Source organism: Bos mutus, chromosome 10 (genome assembly GCF_027580195.1).
Source record: "Bos mutus isolate GX-2022 chromosome 10, NWIPB_WYAK_1.1, whole genome shotgun sequence".
NCBI classification, from domain to species: domain Eukaryota; kingdom Metazoa; phylum Chordata; class Mammalia; order Artiodactyla; family Bovidae; genus Bos; species Bos mutus.
Genome location: NC_091626.1, coordinates 59,881,061 through 59,904,523, shown reverse-complemented (window position 1 = coordinate 59,904,523; position 23,463 = coordinate 59,881,061). Strand labels below are relative to the sequence as shown.

The 23,463-nt window shown below is 42.1% G+C and overlaps 1 long non-coding RNA gene across 2 annotated transcripts in view; it reads left to right on the top strand.

Annotated features, from left to right (window-relative positions):
• LOC138989524 (uncharacterized) overlaps nucleotides 1–23,463 on the top strand; it is a 186,054-nt gene that overhangs the window by 5,989 nt on the left and 156,602 nt on the right. For both annotated transcript variants that reach the window (XR_011465816.1, XR_011465815.1), the window contains exons 2-4: nucleotides 8,350–8,430; nucleotides 9,463–9,683; nucleotides 12,971–13,052. This is a non-coding gene — a long non-coding RNA (uncharacterized lncRNA). The remainder of the gene's footprint in view (nucleotides 1–8,349; nucleotides 8,431–9,462; nucleotides 9,684–12,970; nucleotides 13,053–23,463) is intronic.

The window sequence follows — 23,463 nt, the reverse complement described above, 5'->3', positions numbered from 1 at the left end:
AGCTAATATTTTGTCTAGAGTCTTTGAAAGCTGTTGCTACATTTTTCTTTCTCTACCTGTCCACGATTGTGCTTTTCTTTTTTGGAAGGTCTGGGGAGACAAATTCCAGTGTATTATTATTTATCAAGTTTCGTGGTCAGCAAAGAATATACCCGAAATGTGAGGTTGGAAGTAGTTGGGGGAGATCTAATTAAGCTTGACTTGCTCTGGTTTTCAATTCTCCCACCGTTGACAGCTCACTCCTAGGAGAAAGTGGTCCCAGTTGGTCTCCACCACAAAAAGGTTTCTAATAAAATATTCAAGATAGCTGAGGACCTTCAGAATGGGTAATTTTATTCAACATACACTATGATCTGCTGCTGGTTGTGGGCTCTAGACCAATACCCAGGAGCTTCTCTTAGAGTGCCTGGCTGTTATGCATTATGCTAGAGTATTCTGTGAAAAGTCAATTTACTTGGAGTCAGAGACACGATATTTTAACTTGGAGACTAAAATTGTCCCTGGGGTTTAGTTTGCTGCCATGATTAACTTCTTTCTGTTCTGCAAATCCTGGATTTATTTTTAACTGCTTCAATGCTGCATTTTTTAAAGACTCACGAATGGTTAAAAAATAGAGAGAGAAAAAAATCATGCAAGAAATAAATCTAGGACTCAGGAAGAATGCTCTGATAAAGTGCAGACTTTCATTAAATAATGCCTGTAGTGAGTTTACCTGCCGTTGGCTTTGCCTCTGGTTTCGAGAGCCTGCCTAACCAGGCCTAGGACTTAATGAGGTGGCTCCCTTCAGTGTCTTAGACACTTAGCTCTCAAAAATCTCTATCTACAAACCAATTTTTCCCATCCATTACAAAACGAGCAGGAGAAATTGAATGCGTGTGTTGAAATCCCTGTTAATCAATTGGACGATTCCCCTTGGATTGTGGTTGAAGAGCAAGTTTTCATTATCTCTAATAATTAGCATCATCTTTTTTGAAATTAGCTGAATGGACTGACACAGTAATCTGTGGTGGATATGTCATGTGTCTTTCCATTATTAACTTTTCTGGGAGGAGGGAAAAGTGAGTAGGGAAAAAAAATGGACTCTGGGAATTTTTTTCTTTTCTTATCTCAGTGGCATTTAACATGAGCATGTTGTAGGTGGGGTCTATTTTAGATGTTCCAGAAGTGTAATGAGTGTGAGCTTTGGGAACATAATCAACAACTTGAGTCCTGTTCCTCCCATTTACTTGCTGAGTAAAACTGGGCAAGCTACTTACCTCCCTAAGTTCACATTTCTGCCTCTGTAGAATGGAGATGATGATAACGCCTTCCTTATAAGGTGACTGTAAAGATTAAATGAGAGACTGCACATAAAGCACTTAAGAATTTACTGGCACTTAGTAAATACCCAATACATTGTAGCTACTGTTACTGCAGCTTTATTACTTTAGGCAGCTGTCACATTAAATGGAAGTTCTTCTTATTCATCAGATATTGATGCATTCACTTAACCACTATGCTGAAGGCTGCTGATGGGGCCATGAGACGCACAGAGAGACAAATCACTCATTCATGTAGGGGGATCACATGTGGTCAGAAATGTTCCTGGCAGAAGGTGGGAGGTGACAAGTATCCTTGAAGATGAACAGGGCAGTGCCTGGCACACTGGTGCTAATGAGATGATTCCCCTTCAAGTGGTTGACAGCAGAGGTTATGGGACAGACCTACAGAGCAATTCTGTGGTTTCTGACAGCAGAACCGCCCCCAACCCCACACCCCCACCAAACTTAGCTCTGTTTTTGAGGCTATTGTGGAGTGAATGTTTATGTTCCGATTCACAGATTCATATGTTGAAGCCATTCATCCCAGTGAAAGTATTTGGAGGTGGGACCTTTGGGAGGTGATTAGGTTTAGATGTGATCATGAGAGTGCAGCCCCTCTGAGGGCCTTAGTGCCCTGGTAAGAGGAAGAGACAAGATAGCTCCCCCCTACCCTGCCATGTAAGGGCACAGCAAGAGGGTGGCTGTTTGCAAGCCAGGACTGGGTTTCTACCAGGAGCCACATTTGCAGGCACCTTGGTGTTGGACTTTCCAGTATCCAGAACTATGAGAAATGAATGCCTCTTGTTGAAGCCATCTGGTCTATGGAATGTAATAGCAGCCCAGGCTAAGCCAGAAGGCTTCTGTGAGCTCGCTGTTATCCTTTTCACAGATCTCTTTCTTGCTTCAGTCAGCCAAAGTCCATCTGCTGCTTGCCACCGTCCGGCAGCTGACCAGTGTGCCCGTCAGTGGTGGGATCTGCATTCCCATTGAGGCACAGCCTGTGTCTCCAGTCCTCTCTGCCTGCCTTCTTCTTTTTCATCCTGCTCCAATAGGCTAATTCCTTCAAGGCTCCCTCATTCATCTTCCAGAGTGAAAGAATCTGAATGGCCTAGTTAATCACAGGGGGCACAGTGTGACATCAGACCACCCCAGTGGAATGAAGTCAGCCTGGAGGTGGGGACACCTCTGGTCTAGTTTGGGGAACAGGTGTACTTGAGGTGGAGCTTGGGGCATCTTCCCTCCATGTGGGGCACAGAGAGGGCATGTCCCCTGAACAGAGCTGGTGAGTGCGGTAGGCACCGTGACTGATGTTTCTAGGACAGTTTTCACGGTGTGACATAAAGTGAGGCCCAACATCCCCAATGGGATATCTGGGAGACATGCTGACTCCACCCTTCCTCTACTGTCACTATTTCTAATGGCTTCTCCTGACTTCATGCTTCTAGCAGTGTTCTCACTAAATAGTAGACTTTCTGTGATTGCAACATTTTTGAACGCTGTTTATGTTATTTACCTCTCTTTCTCTTTTCCCTCTTTTCTGTGCATTCTTTAAGGTCAGGAACCAGCTTATAAACACAAACCTAGTGTAGAGGTGGACGCATCAAAGTTCATGTTAGGGTGTTGATGGCTGTTGCAATAAACAGACTTCCAGGTACAAATATGATGGTTTGAAGTCCATTTCCTCCTTACATGAGGACCCACATAGGAGTTCCTGATTAGTGGGTGGTCTTCTAGCGATCAGGGATCAGGACCATCTATCAAATGGCTTCACTGCTTCAATCTGAGGCCTTCCAGGGCTCCATGCTTATCTGCCTCAAACTGGAAGGAGGGTTCCATGTTCAGTGTTTCATAAGTGAGGACTGGAGGTGGCACATTTCATTCCTGTTGACCTTCCGCTGACTAGAGCCTGTCGCATAGCTGCCCTTCAATGTAAATGATTGGGAATTATAGTCTTGCTGTGGACCTAGAAGAGGAGGAAATGGTTTGGCATGCAGCTGGCTAACCTCCTGAGTCTTGAACTGGCATATGAAGAAAGAGGAGAATCTGAATGGATAGAGATGAGGGAATGGTACCTCAGAGAGCAGTGGGCTTGAGGACTGGAGTAGGGAGAGGGTTGGTTGTGAGGAACGCAGAGTGGAAAGCTAACCACTTCTCCCCAAAGTCCCTGATTTGAGATTCCAGAAACAAAAATGAAGATGCTTACTGAGGACCCATAATGCCTGGTTCAAATCTCAGTTCACATACTTATCAGCTGTGTTATCTGGCTTATGTTCTCTGCACTTCATTTCCTTATCTGTGAAATGGGGACAGAGATAGTTTCCACCTCCTTAGGCATGTTGCCAAGATTGAATAAATTAACACCTGTAAAGGAATATGGGAGAGAGCTTGGCATACAATAAGGAATCAACAAATGTTACTACTTTTACTCTTTCCATGCGTATGAATATAAAGTGTGTGTGTGTCTATAAATTATAACACCATGAGGTCATAGATATAGAAATACGGGGTAAGGGAGAGAGAAGGGAGGATGGTCAAGGATTTAATTTCAGCTTTGTATTGATACTTTGGTCACTAACTAATAATTCCATGACACTCACTCACTCTTGTTCATCTTAGTACTTCAGACAGTAAGTTTTTTTCTTCTGATGGCCTTTGCTCTCCCACCAATTATCAGCTGGTTCTTCCATGACATTTGGTTATACATTTGGTATTTTGTGTTACGACATAAATCTCTTCTCTCTCCAAGCTTTTGTCTGAAGTTTGGCTCATTTGTCCAAGGGCTATAATGATGCTCATTAGTATTGGAAGGACCTAGCTACTGCCGGCTTCTTTAGAGCAAAGCCCCACTCATGCCGGCCTTTATTCCAGTAGGGTGTGCTGCCCATTAATGCAAGGTCATTGCCAGTTCCTGCTTTCATTTCCGCCTGCCTTTCTGTGCTCCTCTGGCTTGCCTCTCCTATTGCCCAGCGGGTTGCCTTCCATGGTCAAAGGCCACCTCCCATCCACTGTCTCACTTGGGCCACAAGTTCTTGGGGTTCTATGGTACCACCCCCAAGACAGCAGCTGCCTTGAGCTGACAGCTCCCCCAACCAGAAGCCAGGAGGGGCGGAGCCGCAGCCTCCGGAGAAGTGACGGGTACTGGCCACAGGCATTTGATGAACTACCTCTCTGCATTCTTGCTTCATGGAGAGGCCCAGTGGAGCGGGTTTGCCAAGTTCTCAAAGAAGAAAACACTGTGTTTCCACTCGACTTCACATTTCGGAAGTAAACTCGCCGGGCAAGTTCTTCCATGAGGCTCATGTAACTTTAATGCCTCGTCCTGGCATTGTTTCCTGGCCTGGCTGGTCCTGGCCCCACTGTGTGGCCTCCTGGAGGACAGGATTTGTTCCGTGCCTCGAGGGCATGCTGTCCCAGGTCAGCAGATGGCCTTCTGATGACTGTTTCCAGCCTGTCTTACCTGACCATTCCTTCACTGTATGAACAGATGTTTCCTTCACTTCAGAGCTGCCCAACCGGATTGGTGATTTTTCTTCTGGCCTTTTGTTTGCACAGGACATAAATCTTTCTCTTCTTCTGACCTGGCCTGCAGTTCCATCCACCTGTGCCCGCCTGGAGCAATGTATAACTCTTGCCAGTTCTGTTTCCTTTGCTCGCTTCAGCCTATAAACCAAACTTTCTTCTCCCTTCCACCCACCCCCTCTTCTGGGCTGATTCAGCACTCTCTTAGCACCTGGCTGCCAGTTAACACTTAACCACAAAAAAGACATTATTTTATGGGTCTGACCTGAATTGGAAACTTCCAATAGAATGAGATATGCAATAGAAATCTCCATCCCATTGGCCTCCTTTCTTTCTTTTTCTAGAGTCTGAGGAGACTTAATTTACACCAGGTTAGCAGCAACCGTGTTAATTGAAAATGAGGTAATTAAATAACTTGATACTTTGAGCTGTCAAAATATAGCGAGTCAGTTGAATCAATCCAGTTAAATGTTTAACAATGATCCCCAAAATCGGATATGAATGTAAGAAGAAAGGAAAGGGACTGTGTTCCTAAGAGGGCACTCTTGTGGAGTCTAAATTATTACGAGGCAAACACTATTGACTTTTCCAATTGTTGCAACTGCTTCAGTGGTGCTTGGTTTGAGACTTTTATTTAGGTTTTCTGGACTAGAGAAGAATCCCTCAGCATATTTTCTTGTTGCCTTCTTTTTATTGCAGGTGTAAAATGCTCTCAAAACATTGTTTTTCACCTTCAGTTAGAAACCAAGAATGTGAAGCATTCATGTTGTAGCAACAGGCTGGTCAGAAAGGGGCCTCAGCTGGGGTTACAGTAAAGTTTGCAGTAGAATGAAAGAGATCCTTTGCCTCTAGAATGTACCAGCCACACAGTCACTTGTATTACTGTTCATAGATGGCTGCTGGTTGGGAATGCCTGGCTACATTTCTATTTCTTCAGGATGTTAGCTCGTGAGTTTTTTAAAAAATGGATCACACACACTTGTAGTTTTTACTTTGCAGCAGGTCAAGATTTGTTGGGTAATTAAAACCTAAGTCTTTTTGACAAGGAGTGTAGGTAGCATGAGAGATGCCTTCAAGACTTAGGCTGAATTGACAGAGCAGCCAGCATCTGGGTGGACGATTCTGACAATCCATCCGTTTGATAGGTCTCTTCACCTCAAAGAACTGGTATGCTGAATCCATCCCACTTGAATTAACTGATCATTCCATTTCTTTAGCAGAGCAGGATAACAGTTTATAGCATGTGTATGATGGTTTTTGGGCTTCCTTAGTGGCTCAGTGGTAAAAAATCTGCCTGCCAGTGCAGCAGACATAGGAGACATAGGTTCGTCCCTGGGTTGGAAAGATCCCCAGGAGATCCACTCCAGTATTCTTGCCTGGAAAATTCCATGGGCAGGGGAGCCTGGCAGGCTGCAGTCCGTGGGGTCGCAGAGTCGCACATGACTTGAATGACTGAGAACAGCACAGCATGAGCCTTTTATTTTCCAATGTGTTTTCACGTCTATTGTGTCTTTGGATTCTCACCTCAATTTACATGGAGGAAAAGGAGATCCAGAGTGGTTTGCCTGGGTTGGCTAAGGTTCTAGAACTTGTTAGCACCAGACCCAAAATTATATGCTAGATAATATCGTGATTCCTACAACAGTGAAACATTTTCATTTCACGTATACCTTCAGAAGTACACTCTGAATTTTAAAAGCGCTAACACATAAGGGGAGCCAACTTAAGCTTATGTAGAACTCTTTCGCCCCCCACAGCAAAGTTCACACTTTGTGGTACAGTTTTCTGTCTTTTGTCTCTAATAACCAACTTCTGGCATTGCCGCATCCTCAAGTATCATGTAAGTCGTCCAATCAAGAGTTCATTATGCACACTCTAGGAGTGTTAATTCTAAGACCAAGCCACTCTGGATGAATAACATCCCTTGAACATTTATCATTCATATATGGTACTTATGTAATTTGTAAAGTAAATAGAACTTTCAGGTGTTCAGGATGGTAAATATTTTGTTGTCGGTGGATGGAGTATACAACTTGGGTAGTGACGGGGAGAGGAGAACTGTCTAGTTGTGTCTTTTTATTTTAAAGCTGAGGAATTCAAGGCCCAGGGAAGTGAAGTGACTCTATCCAGACTTGTGCTATTTAACACCAGACTCAGGTCCTCTACATTTCAGCCTGGTACCTGTTCACCATGGTGTCATGCCAGTAACGGGAGCCTGACTGCCCAGCCTCATGGAGGGTGATAGAAGCCTTCCCACTGAGACCCCTGCCTCTCACAGTGGCCATGTGTATAGATAAAACCATGGCATAATTATAGTTGTTTTTTTTTTTTAAAGCATGGGACTTAAGCAATTTATTATCAAAGTATTTAAATTACTTATAGATGCATCAGTGTTCTTGTTCGACTCCTCTGTATTGAGCCTTGTTTAATAATTTGTAAATTCACTAGAAGTTAGGATCACACTCTATTTGCTTTATTGGTAAGGCTCCTGAAACCACAAGTATTGCATATTTAAAATAATGATAGCAAATATGTAATGAGAGCTTCCCCTATACAAGCATTTTGATTACATTTTCCCATTTAATTCTGTCAAATACCTATGAAGCTGCTCCTCTTATGATCTAATTTTATAGACAAGGAAACTGAAACCCCTCTCCCCCAAATGGTGAAGTTGTGATCTGCTCACATGGTCTGATTCTCAAACCTGCATTTTCAAAATTGCTGTTTAGCCAAGTCAGTCATATTTCAAAAAGAAATTCAGGAACTTCTCATGCTGTTTGATTTCTTTGATAACTACAAAATGAACTGCAAGTTAAAAATATAATTTGCTTAACATTCTCAGCTAAGAACTTCTGGATTTGGTAACCAGGGAATGCCAGGGTGGATGCCCTCCTGAATTCATTTAAGAGGGCTTTCCATGGGTGTTGACTACCCACAAACACCTTTTAGAAGGACTTTTGGGGATGAAACTTCTCTGGAAAGTTCTGTACCACTAAACAAATGTCTAAGCACACATAAGGAGCAGTTTGTATAAGAATCTCTTTTATAAAGCAAAGTAGAGGATTAAAGTGTGGCTTTTTCCATCACAGCAGAGGTGCTGGGCTCAGCCACTGGGAATGGCCTGAGAACAAGTCCACATAGAAGAAATCTGAACTGAGCAGAGAGATGGCAGGAAAAAAAAGAGATTTCTTTTATAATGTTTTAAAAATATTTCTTCTATTTATTTGACTGCGTTGGATCTTAGCTGTGGTATGTGGAATCTAGTTCCCTGACTAGGGATCAAACCCAGGCCCCCTGCATTGGGAGCACAGAGTCTTAGCCACTGGACCACCACGGAAGTCCTAAGAACCTCTTTTTATAATCTTGACACTTGTTTTAGAAGACAATGAAGACATTGAGTTAAAAAGATAAGCAGTGTGGAAATAATTATTAAACTAGTTAAAGCCCAATTTATGTTTTCAGCTGTTTCTAAATTAGGAATAGAGTAGTAAAGTCCCGTATATTTTTTCCTGCTTTATTCATTCTCCAGGTGTCATCACCCAAATTTTACCTGCCCATTGGTGAAGATTCAGCGGGAGTCATCACAGCCCAGGCAGGCTGCCCAACTCAGGTGAGAATATTGGAATAATTAGCTTTTGATTTTGAAACCACACCAATTTAATAAGGAAGAACCCACAGAGAGCTGACGCAACCTCCCGGTGTCCCTTTCACAGCTCCATTTTCCCTGGGCTTACCACCAGCCCTTTTAATAAACATGAGCTTTGAAAGAAAAAGCTACATAAAATTTTATACTTCTCAAATTCTGGTTTTCTTTTTAAGTTGCAAACTCAAGCCTGATTGTACTGTACTGCAACCAAAAGACCCCCTCAGGCAAGAAACACATTATGGGAAGCTATTTATAAGGTTTAAATTATCCATATTAACATACTTAAGATTCACCAGTGTGGTTTCTAGATGCCAGATTCAATCCAAAGTGATGTCTCAGCATCGGTTAGATAGTTGACTACGTAGACTTTCTCCGGAGAAAAATGCAGAACGAAACCACAGGGCTTGAAGACCCCTGGAGGAGTTAACTAATCTATCCTCCTGCCTCTGGCAGGACCAAAAGCAAAACCCATTTAGGTATCAGCACAGGCCTATATGCCTGTTTTGTTTGCAAAACTTGATCGGTTCCATCTCTTTCCATTTTTAAAGTGAAAGCTGTAGGCAAAATACAATAGAAAAAAATTATTTAGTATATATAGACATGCATATATACAGACAACCCTTGATCATTAAGTATTTATTGGAATTCTCCTGTATTAAAAGGACAGCATTAGGCCCAGAGAGTTAACCCAGTGTAGGTAAAAATACAGCGTTCACTCTCAGAAGCTTACAATTTGGTTAGGAAGACATAACATATATCATGACAGTGCTGGATCATGTTGACATAAGTATTAGCGACCTAATATGTACCAGCACAGACAATTCTAACCACATTTACTTGAACTTCAAGTTCCTTTATACTTTTATGTCCTGGGAATTCATTCATAGCATTTTGAAATTACAAAAACCTGACTTTAAGGAGGTTGAAGACATCCAATTTTTCTATCCTGAATTTTCGCCCAGAAATGTATCTGTTCCCTCTCTTTCCAACCCACAGCTGGAAATCAGCAGTGTCACCAACTGGACTGGTGTGAGAGAACCAACGATGCAGGACCAACATTTCCATGCAAGGTTTTGGTTCCTGGCATTCCCCTGGTCTAAGGGGAGGATTTTCAACTGGACAGAAATGGTTAATGGCTCCCTCACTCCTGTCTTCCCTCAAGTGGGATCAGTAGCCTCCTACCTGGGTCAGAAGTGTGGAATTAAACAGACAGCTGGGTAAAAAATCCACTTTCCATTACTTCATGCACTCATTCCTTGGGTTGTTCTGGGCTAGACTTTGGAGCTACAGAGATACTCGGCTCTGATTTGTGAAGAGTGCACAGTAGATATATAATCATGACGTGGTGGCAAAGGTCAGTAATAGAAGCAGGTACCCGGTGTATTGTGGGAACCAGGAGGGAAAGGGATTATATCAGCATGAGGTCTGCAGACTGTTTCATAAATTATGCCACATTTAAACTGAGTTTTAGAGAATAGCAGATTTCATTAGCTGAAGAAGGTGCAAGAATCATTCTAGGCAGAGGGAACACTCTGTCTGCAGAGTAGTGATCCTGGAACATGGTGTGGGCCAGAGAATGACGACAAGAAGAGGCCCTGCACAGAGCGGTGAGGGGCGGAGGCTGGAACTGCAGTTTGGTGACCATGTTATAAAGGGCCTTTAGAAAGCTTGTTTTGGGAGTTTGGATCTGATCCAGAGAGAAGGATGCGGACAAGGAGTGGAAGCAGTTAAAGCTCTTAGACAAGAAAGAACAGGTCTGAGTTCTTGCTTTAGGAAGATCATTCCAGCAGCCAGTGAGTGCAGGGAATATTGAGGTGGAAAGTAGCCCCGAAGAGTGAGACTGGCTTGGAGACCACATGGAAGTAGTCCAGGTGAGAGGAGATGAGGGCTAAGTCAAGGTGGAGAGGGAGAGAACGGCCTAAGGAGATGGGGGCATCATCAGAGATGACAGGATTTAGAGACTGGATCTTGTAGGCAAAGGAGAGAAAATTCCAGGAAAGTGCTCAGTTTCTCTCTGCTGCTGCTCCTGCTAAGTCGCTTCAGTCGTGTCCGACTCTGTGCGACCCCATAGACGGCAGCCCACCAGGCTCCGCCATCCCTGGGATCCTCCAGGCAAGAGTACTGGAGTGGGTTGCCATTGCCTTCTCCAAGTTTCTCTCTAGATAAATGGAAATAAATGTGAGAAGAGGAGAAAGTCTGGAAGGGGTGAGTGTAGAACCAATGTAGACGTGTTTTTGTAATGATATTTGTGGGGCAAGTTGTTGGCAATATTTAGTTCAGTTGAAAATATAAGATTACAGAGCTGAGGACTGACAGAGGTGGGACATGACAGTTAAACTCTCCATGGGTGACTGAGTGGGGATTGTATTTTTGGGAATTGCTGCCATTGCTGCAGGTGTCTCCCTGTCTACATCCCCAGAGATGGTTGTGGGCTCATTAGTCTAAGTCTCACCATGGTTCACATGGGTCATCCCTTCTCCAGGATTTTTTTTTTTAAACCGAGATGCCCTTTTATCACAGGGGAGACTGGGATCTGGGAGCAATGAGAAATTTTCTTTCAGGCGTCTGTTTAATCTGAAAAATGTATTAAAGTCTGAATTCTACCACATAAAACATCCATGTTTGTTCTGATATAAATTATATTTTAAATTATTTATTAGTTAAATTATGGGTGTTAGCTGCCCCTGCCCCATACCCAAATCTCTGTGTATCCTGGGAGATGTGCCATGGTTATCCTGTGGCCTCAGGCTGCCCTCGCATGTGACCATCCATATCCTTGGTTTGTCAAGCATACATCTCACCAAGATCTGACCATGACTGTGGTCAGCCTTCTGTTCAGAGCGAGTCCCCTGGTTTCCACATGCTCGAGTATTAGGTTATGATATTTCAGAATTCTGGAGCATACCTTCAGGCAAGGTGTGAACAGATACCAACTTCATAGCAAGAAAAAACTCAGAGCTAGTCCTTTTTCCTTTTCTTTTCTTCCTTTAAAATTTTTTAAATTTTGCGTTTTTATTGGACTATAGTTGATTTACAATATTAAGTTAGTTTCAGGTGTACAGCAAACTGACTCAGTCATATACATAAATATATTTACTCCTTTTGGGTTCTTCTCCTATATAGGTCATTTTAGAATACTGAGCAGTGTTCCCTACACGATACAGCAGTCCTTATTAGATTATATATTTGCCCTTTAAAAAAAAATTACAAAGATAGGACACAAAGGTAAAAGATAAACAGTACATAAGCACATTAACTATCAACTGTATGTTTCTACTTTCCTCCTAGTACCTGCCCCCACCCCCACCCCCACTCCTCAGGGGTGACCTAGCTGAGTAGGTGGGTTGTTGTGTTTATTGCCTTGCTACTCAGAGTAAACAGCACTCAGCAGCACTAGCCTCCCCTGAAAGCTTGTTAGAGTTTCAGGCCCCACCCTGGCCTCCTGTGTCAGAATCTACATTTTAAGATCCCCAGGTGATTCCTATGCACCTTCAAGTTTGAGGAGTGAGCTTTTTGTGGACCAAGGAGAAGGGAAAGTTTATTTCCTTTCCTTTCATCTAGGAAGGTCTGGAATTTGAATCTCCAGATGCTATTGCAGGAGGAGCTCAACCTGCTGTGGAGCATCATCTCTACTCTATATGGGACTGGTCCCCTCCTGGGGACTTAAGAGGTCACCAGCCAACCTCACTGTTGAAAGACCCCATCCATTCCTTCAGCTCAGACTTCCAGGAAAACAAAACCAAACCAAAAAGGACAATCCCCAAGCTGTGTTTCCTGGTGAACGCCTATGGCTGTTCACACCCTTTTGAACAGAACCGTCTCTCCTGGTGTTTCTTGGAAACCGCTGGGAAAGGAGGAAGAGTAGCTTCTCGTGACAGATCACCTAGTTCATGGTGCCATCGTGGCTGCTGGGGAGCTTATGGTGAGGTTGCTGGTGGAGGTGTTTCTCTGGAGCCCTGTGTGAGGAGATTCAAGCATAGATGTTACAGAGAAGACACCCAAGTTCACTACAGAATTTTACAGACTGGACACCGTCCTTCTGAGGAGAGAACTTAGTTTGTATACTGTGGTACTGCTGGCTCGGATTAAGGGCACCTGGGTTGTAAAGAGTCGAGTCAGTCCCTCAGGTCTCCTACATGGTGTGGCCGCTTCTGCTGCTTGCTGTGGTGGTGGGTCTTGGGATCAAGCACAACAGTCCGCCTTTCCCCGTTGTGTGGTGTGATGGCTAAGCTGAAATATACTGGGTGATCTAAAACGATTGTACAGGGGAAGCCATGATCATAGCCACCATGGCTTGGTCCTCTGGAGATGGAGAAGGCATAAGAGAAGGGATCTGGCAGTAGGGAAACATGTGTGAGATGGCTAAGAGGATGACGGACGCTTTTATTCACTCATTCAACATGTAAACTGAGAACAGAACAGGGCAGTCTTTTCCAATATTTTCAGGCTTGTGTTTTATTTTGATGTATCTGAAATGTCCTTTTTTTTTTTTTTCCACTGCCAGGGTTATAAGATATTCCTTATTCCCTCTGCCTCGCCTCGACCATCTCCATTAAAAGTCAGTGTCTTCTGTCTGTCTTCATCAGGTAAGATAGGGTTTTTTTTTTTTGGACTTTAGTTTCTGTGCTATGAAAATGATGGTTGTGTTTTCATTTTTAAACTATAAAAACGTAAAACTGAATGCATTTTCTCAAATTACTTATGGTCTTCTGTTCCACCTGGGGGGTTTGATCTGCCTCTTTAGGGATTTCTCTCGCCTCAGAGAGAATCACTATGCTAGGAATTGAGTGCAGGTGAACTTCTAAAAATAATTATCTTGTAAAGATCATGCCAGAGATCTCAGAAAAAAACCAAGTGGGCAGCTTCTTCCCATAGATAAAGAAGATAAGATACAGGAGAGGGCACACCATAAGGTTTGGATTATAATTGGCCTTTCTCAAATATGCTTTCCTCCATCTCCCTTCAGATATGATTCTGGGAAGGCACTTTAGCTGTTTTTAAGTTATAATTTTAGCTGTGCTTGCCAACATCTCAGATCTAAAAGATAAGGGACCAACTTATTTTTCCCATTGGAAGTTAGTTTTAAAAGCCCTGGGAGAGGCCTTCTCAGACAAAAAAATTCCTACTGAAGGGTGAGTGATTGATTGAGGTCTTTCTTAAAGTAAATTCTGATATAGGAGGTGGCAAAGAGTATGGGAGTTTGTGTGTCTGAAGAAATAAAATGGAAAAGGCACAGAAAGAGACACAGAATGTGGAAGACAGATGTGGCCAGGGCAGCAGTGACTATAGGAGTTTTAGTGTCTTGATGTCTCTAATAACACCTTTCATGCATATATAGTAGTGAAGGGCCAACATGGTGTTTCTACTCAGTATCCCAGGATAGCATCTGACAGATAGCAGATGTTCAGTTAATGTTGAATGAATCAGTCCATTCTTAAAAATATTACTTGGTAACTTCTTTAACTCTTTTTACCTGTTAAGGGAAATAATATTGGTGAGCGGGATGGCTTGTAATGTCCCAGGGGCTTCACTGATGTACAGAGTTCATCTGGGTATCTTAAGAGAACTTCACAGAAAAAGATAATTTTCACAAAATATCTGTAAGATGCATGGAACGAGTCCTAGCTTTGCTACTACTACCCTTGTGAATTTCTCCATGCCTCAGCTCTTCATCCCTAAAGAAAGTAGCAATGAGTATTTCAGAGTTGTCATCAAGATTGACATGGGTAGGGTATGAGGCATATTGATGGCCACTATGTCAATATAACCTCAGATATGCAGATGGCACTACCCTTATGGCAGAAAGTGAAGAGGAAATAAAGAGCCTCTTGATGAAAGTGAAAGAGGAGAGTGAAAAAGTTGGCTTAAAGCTCAACATTCAGAAAACGAAGATCATGGCATCTGGTGGGCATGGGAAATAGATGGGGAAACAGTGGAACCAGTGGCTGACTTTATTTTTGGGGGGGCTCCAAAATCACTGCAGATGGTGACTGCAGCCATGAAATTAAAAGACACTTACTGCTTGGAAGGAAAGTTATGACCAACCTAGATAGTATATTCAGAAGCATATTACCTTGCCAACAAAGGTCCGTCTAGTCAAGGCTATGTTTTTTCCAGTAGTCAGGTATGGATGTGAGAGTTGGACTGTGAAGAAAGCTGAGTGCCAAAGAATTGATGCTTTTGAACTGTGGTGTTGGAGAAGACTCTTAAGAGTCCCTTGGACTGCAAGGAGATCCAATGAGTCCATCCTAAAGGAGATCAGTCCTGGGTGTTCAATGGAAGGACTGATGCTGAAGCTGAAACTCCAATACTTTGGCTACTTCATGTGAAGAGTTGACTCATTGGAAAAGACCCTGATGCTGGGAGGGATTGGGGGCAGGAGGAGAAGGGGACGACAGAGGATGAGATGGCTGGATGGCATCACTGACTCGATGGACGTGAGTCTGAGTGAACTCTGGGAGTTGGTGATGGATAGGGAGGCCTGGCATGCTGCGATTCATGGGGTTGCAAAGAGTAAGACACAACTGAGCGACTGAACTGAACTGAACTGATGTCAATGTTAAAAAAATATCTTTACCCCAAAGTGATTCATGATAAGTGTACAATTAAAGTGGGGATCTGAGTTCCCTACCAGTTTAAATTCCTTTGGAGTAATGACTTTTAGGATTGTGGGTTCTTGGGAAAGTGGTATATTTCAGAAGCATGGAGTTGTCCTTGGTGGAGACATTGCCTGGTTCTCAGCAGGAAGAGAGTGTTGGTTTTTGATCAATGTGTTTATAAATGTTACTCAAACCAAGGGTGTAACTCAGAGGCACTAGAACCTCCTTAGAGATGATCCTTGGATTTAAGGCCGATGATATAGTGGTGGTTTCAGGAGCCATGGATTCTTTTAAAGCTTGACCTGGTAATTATAAAACTGAGTATTCAAATGCATTTGGACCATAGGCTTATTAGGGGCAAGAGATTGTGACTTTTTCTTGGTACCTGCACAGCTTTTAGCCAAAGCCTTCTAGTAGCCTCTAAATATTTGCCGAGTAAATTAATGAATGCCCAAAAGAAGGCCAACCAGAGAAACGAGCTAGAAAGGTTGAGATTGCAGACAGGGACCTAACATAGAGGGAGGGTGGCTAGTGATGGATGGAGGCAAAGTTGGCAGGTCAAATACAAGCAGCAATGTAAAAGATAGTCCAAACTCAGGCCATTTCCTGCAGAGGTTTTTGGGTTGGTGTTCCCCTGAATTTCACATTTTATAGGGCAACTGTAGGTTTTCTTGGAGGGCCTCCCCACAGGTAGCTTTGTCCTGGCCTCAGAGCATCCTGGGTCACTATGGGAAGTTGACTTGAGTCATCTTTGGTGCCAAGATTTCTTAGTCTGACTTGCATGACACCTACTTCCTGTTAGAATGGGGACGGAAGACCTTGGCTGCCTGGGATACAATCATGTGGTATGAGTCACCTCTGGGCTATAGTCCATTGTTTCTTTCTGCGATAGTGTGGAACTATTGCAGAATACTTTTGATCACGTCCTTAACAGTGGTTCTTCTTAAGGTCTATCTGTCGGCACTGGAAGCAAGCCCTTGTGACTCAGCCTCACAGGTCCAGGAGAAAGATGTGATGAGAAAAACAGCTTGTTTTTCAGAGTTGCCATGTAGACATTTTATAGTCTGATAACCCTCCTCACACCCAGAGCCTGGACATTTTGATAAGGCCTTGCCATCAGTTCCTGCTTTGCTTTTCCTAGGGCCCCTTTAAAAATAATGACCTACAGTAAAGCCCACAAAAGTTAGTGACCTCCGCCCCAACGGTACCCGTTGTCTCCTCCCTCAAGACCTGGCATGGTGGAGGCCTGCCTTTCCCCTGACTCACTGTGCCCTCTGGCATCTAGGATCTTGTGATTCGACTTCCTTTGTGTGGATGTATTGACATTGTGCCCTTAAAACGACCCCATGTGTGGTTTCACTTCCCCAAAGTGGGAGCTGGATGCTGAGGGAGCTGTCTGCCTCCCCCTTGTGAACAATGTGTGCTCCCTCCCTCGGTAGGTCACAATCCACATATTCTTAATTCAATACCCCTGCTCCAGCTCCTCAGCACAAGAGGTGAGCACGGACTCTGAAGCATTTATTTATCCTTAAGGACTTCTTATGTACAACATGTACCCTCCATGTACTCACCAAATGAATCCAACAATATTCGATGTAAATCCAGAAAAAACATTTCATAGGCTAGGGGTTCAAAATTATCATTATTACCATCATTGCCACCACCATTCCCATCATATCATCAAAGCTTCCTTTGAGAATCTAATAAAAATTATAGGCTTTCTTCACCAGAAAAATGTACCACACACCTGCACCCCAAATCCTGCGTGCTATTCATATTATAGGAGATTCACAAAATGCCAGAAACCCTGCCAGAACCTCCATGTTAAGGAACCCTGCTTTGGGCTGAAGTGGTCAGTTCTGGTCTTTGTCCTCAGACCCCCATCAGCAAGAAGACCGTTGATTAACACAAGAATGGTGTAATGTTCAGAGGCAGAGTGGCCAAGAAGAGGTGCTTGCTGAGTTGAAGTCCATCCTGATTCATTACTTTAGACCATCTTGGAGGTGTCACTTACATTAGTATGAAGTGCAAATTATTATTTTCAATGAAGGTGGAAGTAGCTCAAAACCTTTAGAAAGTAATACTTATGAATATGTAATAAAAAGTTAGTCTGGGTTTATTGAAGTAGCAGATACTTCCAATGAATATTAATAAGGGAACTGAGACAAGAAGAGATAGTGGGTTATAATGTCAATGCACCGAAATTGAGAAAGATAAATTTTAACAAAAATGATTAAAATAATTGATGCTAATATAATTTTTATATGTTCCAAATTTTTAAGGAATAAGAAATTGCTTTGGAATTCAAGGTCAGCAGATTACATGTTTAAATGCCAGCTCAGCTACAACTGTGCCATTACTAACTTTCACTACATATTGAAAAATCTATGTGGGGTGTATTTCGATTTCCCGATTTTGCTCTTTTTAAGAGAGAAAAGTTAAAAGGTGAATCCATCACCAGGCTGGTATTTAAGCTCATAATCAAGATAACCAGAATAACATTTAAGGTACAAGCTGCTGAAAATAATTGATTATCTCATGTACAGTCAATCTCATTAACATATGGCAAAGATTACAGCATAAACATGAGAGTCAGCATAAATCCATTTGCTTGAAAGTACTAAAGATGATATTGGCAGGTACCAAACAGATGTCTTCTTAACAAGGCCTGGGAATGATTTCCTCGCACTTTCACTGGCTACCTCCTCTTCTGCAAACCCCATCTCTAGTTCCTCTGCTGTGTTGGTCACTCCTCCTTATTATTTAGTGCTCTCCTTTGCCATTTAGAAAGAGAGATGGCCATCACTCACTTGACTACCATGGAAGTCTTTCTGGTGGGGATCTGAGCTCATCTTTTGAGATCTTTACTTATTTTCTGCCACTCTATCATCTTCAGCTGACTTTAAATCTGTGGATTGAGATTAACCATGCTATCTCCTTTTTAAAATTTTTTATTTATTAAATTATTTCTGCAGTGGATCTTCATTGCTATGTGCATCTTTCCATAGTTGTGGCAAGCCAAGGCTAATCTAGGTACAGTGCATGGGCTTCTCATTGCGTGGCTGGCTTCTCACGTCATGGAGCACAGCCTCTAGGTGTGCAGACTTCGGTAGTTGTGGCTCTTGGTGTCCAGAGCACAGGCTCAGCAGTTGTGGCCCATGGGCTTAGTTGCTCCACAGCATGCAGGATCTTCTTGGACCAGGGATTGAGTTGGTGTCCTCTGCATTGCAAGGTGAATTCTTAATCACTGGGCCACCAGGGAAGCTGGCAAGATAACTTCTGACTTGATTTATATTTATATATATATATATAGAGAGAGAGAGAGAGAGAGAGAGAGAGAAATGGAGAGGAAAGGGAGGGAATGACCGTGTGTGTCTGTGTGTGTGTGCGTACACTCTCACAGTTTTTTTCTCCTTTGTATGATCTCAGATTTGTATTAAGAAAATAATTCATGTCTAGCATATGTAGCATTTCTGTGTAGGTATAGTAGGGTTTTTTTTCAGGCTATACTTAGCCTGCCATCTTTCCAAAACTATGAGTTTGACCCAATCTCTTTCTTTCTCAGCTTGTCCTTGTCCATTGTTCACTCTATCCTCAGATTCCACATCATGGTTTCTAGAAGGTTCTGGGCTTTACCATCATGGTAGCACCATGTTCCAGAAATTCAAGGTATTGATGTCTAGTAGGAAAGGTTATTGGAGAAGGCAATGGCACCCCACTCCAGTACTCTTGCCTGGAAAATCCCATGGACAGAGGAGCCTGGTAGGCTGAAGTCCATGGGGTTGCTAACAGTTGGGCATGACTGAGCAACTTAACTCACTTTTCACTTTCATGCATTGGAGGAGGAAATGGCAACCCACTCCAGTATTCTTGCCTGGAGAATCTCAGGGACAGAGGAGCCTAGTGGGCTGCTGTCTATGGGGTCATACAGACTGAAGTGATTTAGCAGCAGCAGCAGCAGCAGGAAGGGGTATTGTGTGTGCCAAACAATGAAGAAGCAAACAACACATGTCCACTTGACTTTCCCTTTTGCTGTTACCTGGAGAAGGCAATGACAACCCACTCCAGTACTCTTGCCTGGAAAATCCCATGGATGGAGGAGCCTGGTAGGCTGCAGTCCATTTGCTCTTACCTGGACAGGTGTTTAATGAAGTGTGTTCAGGTACTTGTTATGCCAATATTTGGTGTTTTGCAATGGCACAATCATCACATAATGGCAGGAGAGGGGTATGACCTATCTTTAGGTGAAGGCAAATAAAATTGCATTATCATGTAGTTTAGGTGAGGAATAAATCTGCTAAAAGTCAAAAAAGCTTCAAGGTAAAAGCCAGACAGTTTATAACATCAGCAATTGATGATACTAATACTACCATAAATAACAACAATAACATAGTTTATAGCAATTTACCTTTTAAAGGATGCTTTTACATTTATTTACATTTAATAGTATATGTAGGCATGTGTGCTCAGTAGATTCTGACTCCTTGTGATCCCATGGACTGTAGCCCACCAGGCTCCTCTGTCCACAGAATTTTCGAGGCCAGAATAGTGGAGTGGGTTGCCATATTCTACTCCAGGGGTTCTTCCTAATCCAGGAGTTGAACTCAAGTCTCTAGTATCTCCTGCATTGGCAGGTAGTTTCTTTACCTGGGAAACCAATATTATATGTAAGCCTGGTATAAATTTCATTCTAGTTGCAAAAGGGTCAGACACGACTTACTAACTGAAATAACAAACATACCAAATAACCAGTGATTTGTAGAAGTAACAACTTGTTCTAAAATTAAAATGTTATTTTACTATGGAAGTAAATATGTGGTAAAAATATGTGGTAAAAATGATAACACATTAGCTACTCAAATTTTTATGTATAAAAAAATATGTGGTAAAAAGGACAACACATTAGCTACTCAAATTTTTATATATAGAGATATCTATAATAGCAAAAAATGGAATCTACATGAATATTGAACAGTAATAGAACACTTAAATTATAATGTATCTATTTGCTTGCATTATTAGTAAATGATTTCAACGTGATGCCCTCAAAGAATGTCTGATGGTAGGAAAAGTTCATTATACGTGATAAAAACAATTAAAAAGTATGAACAAACCAATATTCAGTATGTTTCTCACATAATTAAAAATAAACGCACAGGGATGAAATATACACACAAGCATAGGAGCAATATTCAAAGCAGATAACAACTGTTAGGGGAGGCACTAGCCAATCAGAACAGCCACTTTCTCTTCTCAATTGGTCTGGCCATGCCAGTGCTTACTGCTTAGTGTCTCGTCTCAAAATAGCAGCAGTGTTATGATAATGGGAGTGAATGTTCTTCTTTTTGTCTTTAAAATGTTTCTGCACATGTTTCTGTTTTCTAAATTCTGTACAGTGAGGATGTACGAATTAATAGAAAAGAATATAATCCCTTAATATTCTCTTTAGCAAAAACTATAACTTCCCAGAATTTTGCAATGCTGTTTACTTTCCTTCTTGTTTCTATGGTCCCTCCCCCACCCTTCAGTGCCTTGTCTCCCTTAGTCCAAGCAATTCACAGAAGATACTTAAAATGGGTCCATAGATGCATTCTCTGAAATGCCCAATGAAACTAATTGGCTAACTAACTAAACCAACACTATAAAAAGAGAAGTCTATCATTTTAAGATCATTGGTGTAAAACCACAATGTGACCACTTGTATTTTTAGTGGAGGAGTCATACTGGTTACCTTTATTGTTTAGTTTCTCATTTGTGTCCTACTCTTTATGACCCCATGGACTGCAGCACATCAGACTCCCCTGTGCTTCACCATCTCCTGGAGTTTGTTCAAACTCATGTCCATTGAGTTGGTGATGCCAACATCATCATCTAATCCTCTGTCATCCCCTTCTCCTCCTGCCTTCAATCTTTTCCAGCATCAGGGTCTTTCCAATGAGTCAACTCTTCACATCAGGTGACCAAAATGTTGGAGCTTCAGCTTTAGCATCAGTCCTTCCAGTGAATATTCAGGGTTGATTTCCTTTAGGACTGGCTGTTTGCCTACCTACTGACAATTAAAAATTTTTCTCTATCAACAGAGGAAAATAATTACAAGGTTTATTTAACTTTCACTATGTACCAGGCACCATTCTAAGCACTTTCCTTAGATGATTTCCTTTATCCTCACAACCACCCTATTAAGTAGGTGCCGTTATTGTTTTCATTTTATAGATGAGGCTAAGAGAAGTCAAGTAACTTGTGCAAAGTCACACAGCAAGTAGCAAGTAGAAACTTGATCCGAGAGCATCTGATGCCACAGCTTGGCTCTTAACCAGTTTACTACCCTGTACCAATGTTTCACATACAAGTCAGCTTGACTCCAAAAATAACAGAGTGAAAATACACTATACTTTCATACACACCCATCCCAAATGAACATAATTGGTGCTTAATAAATGATCCATAATGATACTAATTATTATTGAGGCTGTTGGCATTTGAAAATCCTTCTAGCAGACAGTGCTCATGGTATAGGACACAGGGCCTCTGATCTGCAGCGTTTGCTGGCTCTCTGTTCTTTGGAGTGATAGCTATGTTCTTAGGCCTCAGTTTTCTTTCCTAATAAATGAAGATAATAATTATACCCACCTTTCAGGGTGTGCAGTATAAACAAGCTAAACATATAAAGCTCTTAGCTCAAAACCTGGCATGTAGTCAGAACTCAGTAAATGTAAGTTGATGCTATGTCTTCTTGTCATTTTTACATTTAAGGGACAAAATATCTGCCTTGGAGGGATCTCCTTTAAGAGGTTTGAACTAGTTCATCATCAAGGCTCCCATGACACAAAGAGTCCAGGCACAGATGCTTAAATCATAAAGGTCAACAAAGAATAGCCTTTAGCTTTTTTTCCAGGCCTAATATTTGTTGGCACTGTGTAGTCCAGATTCCTGTCCCTGTCCCTTTCCCCCAGTGAATAACCAACCTCCTCCTCAAGACTCTGCTTTGCTCTGTAGTTTGGTTAAGGCTTTCCCTAGTCAATTTTGCACACACTGGCCTTGTGATGTTGATTTAAGATTAGTTTAGAGTGAATTTCAGCCATTGTGGATTTCAACCATTGATTGTAAGTTCATTCATAACATGGCTGAGATGAAGTGAATTTTGTCCAATGGTTTGATGTTAAGAGAGTGTGAGGCTAATGGAGTATTCATTGAGCAGTGAACACCTAATTAGGAATTACAGAGAGCTTGGGCTGGCAGCCTGGGTAGTGAAGGTGTCCAGTGAAGGCTGACTTATGGGTATGGGGAAAAGACTACGCTTGGCTGTTTCTGCACTTTTCTTACAGCCTAAAGGGCCTTGTCCTTCCGAATTTTCTGGGCAAATGGTAGCTACAGGGACAGAAATCCTGATTTGTGGCAGCTGAGTGGATGGTAGGACAAAGCTCTTACCCTTCCTGTGGATGAAGAAGAGAAGCAGTTGATTTCTGGGGCAGGCGATCTCTAAATGATTGTGCGCACCCTGATAATTTGGGGAGCTGCTAACATTTTTGGAAATGGGAATATATTTGAAATTCTAACATACAATTTCTAGCTATTTCCAACCTCCCATATGTGAATCGCCAAAAGTGAATTCTGAAAACGGTAGTGGGAAAATACTGCCTGGGGATAAAGAAAAGTTACCGCAGGAGTCTGGTTTCTATATTAATTTATTTCACAATAAGAGCAAATTCCTTTCCCTAGGGGAATATTTGACACAGTAATTGCACTAGGGAACAGTTATTATTTCATTTCACTTTCTTTCTTTTTTAAACTTTCTTTGTAAAGCAAAGTGTTATAAATCTTCCTGAAAGAGCCACTTAAACAAGATTTGTGGGCTGTGAGATACGTGTTTTATGTGTGTGTTTGTATATATATAATGAATGTTATAGATGTATACATGTATATTCATTCATTCATTTGTTGTTGGGTCTCACAATGACATTTTGACTGATCAAAAGAGAAAATTAGAAGTACATGAGATCTAGACACATGAAACACATTTTTCCAGATTTAGAGAGTGAACAGAAGAACACATGCTATCTATCATGAGCGAAAAACACAGACCTGAGTTCAACTTACATTGCTTTTATGGAACCAAACTCGGGCCTGCTTACCTGTGTGCAGTAAAGCCAGTCTACTGATGCCAGATGATGGTGAAGCAAAGTGTAATATTTACTGCAGGCTCTAAGCAAGGAGTCCTGGGCAGTTAGTGCTTAAATGTCCCAAACACCCTGAAGACTTTCAGGGAAAAGTTTATAAAGACAGGGTGAGGGAGGGAGCTTGTGATACATGAGATCAGTTTGTGGACATTCTTCTGATTGGTGAGGTAATCAGGAGTTAACATCATCAACCTTCTGGTTCTAACTGGTCTGGGGTCTAC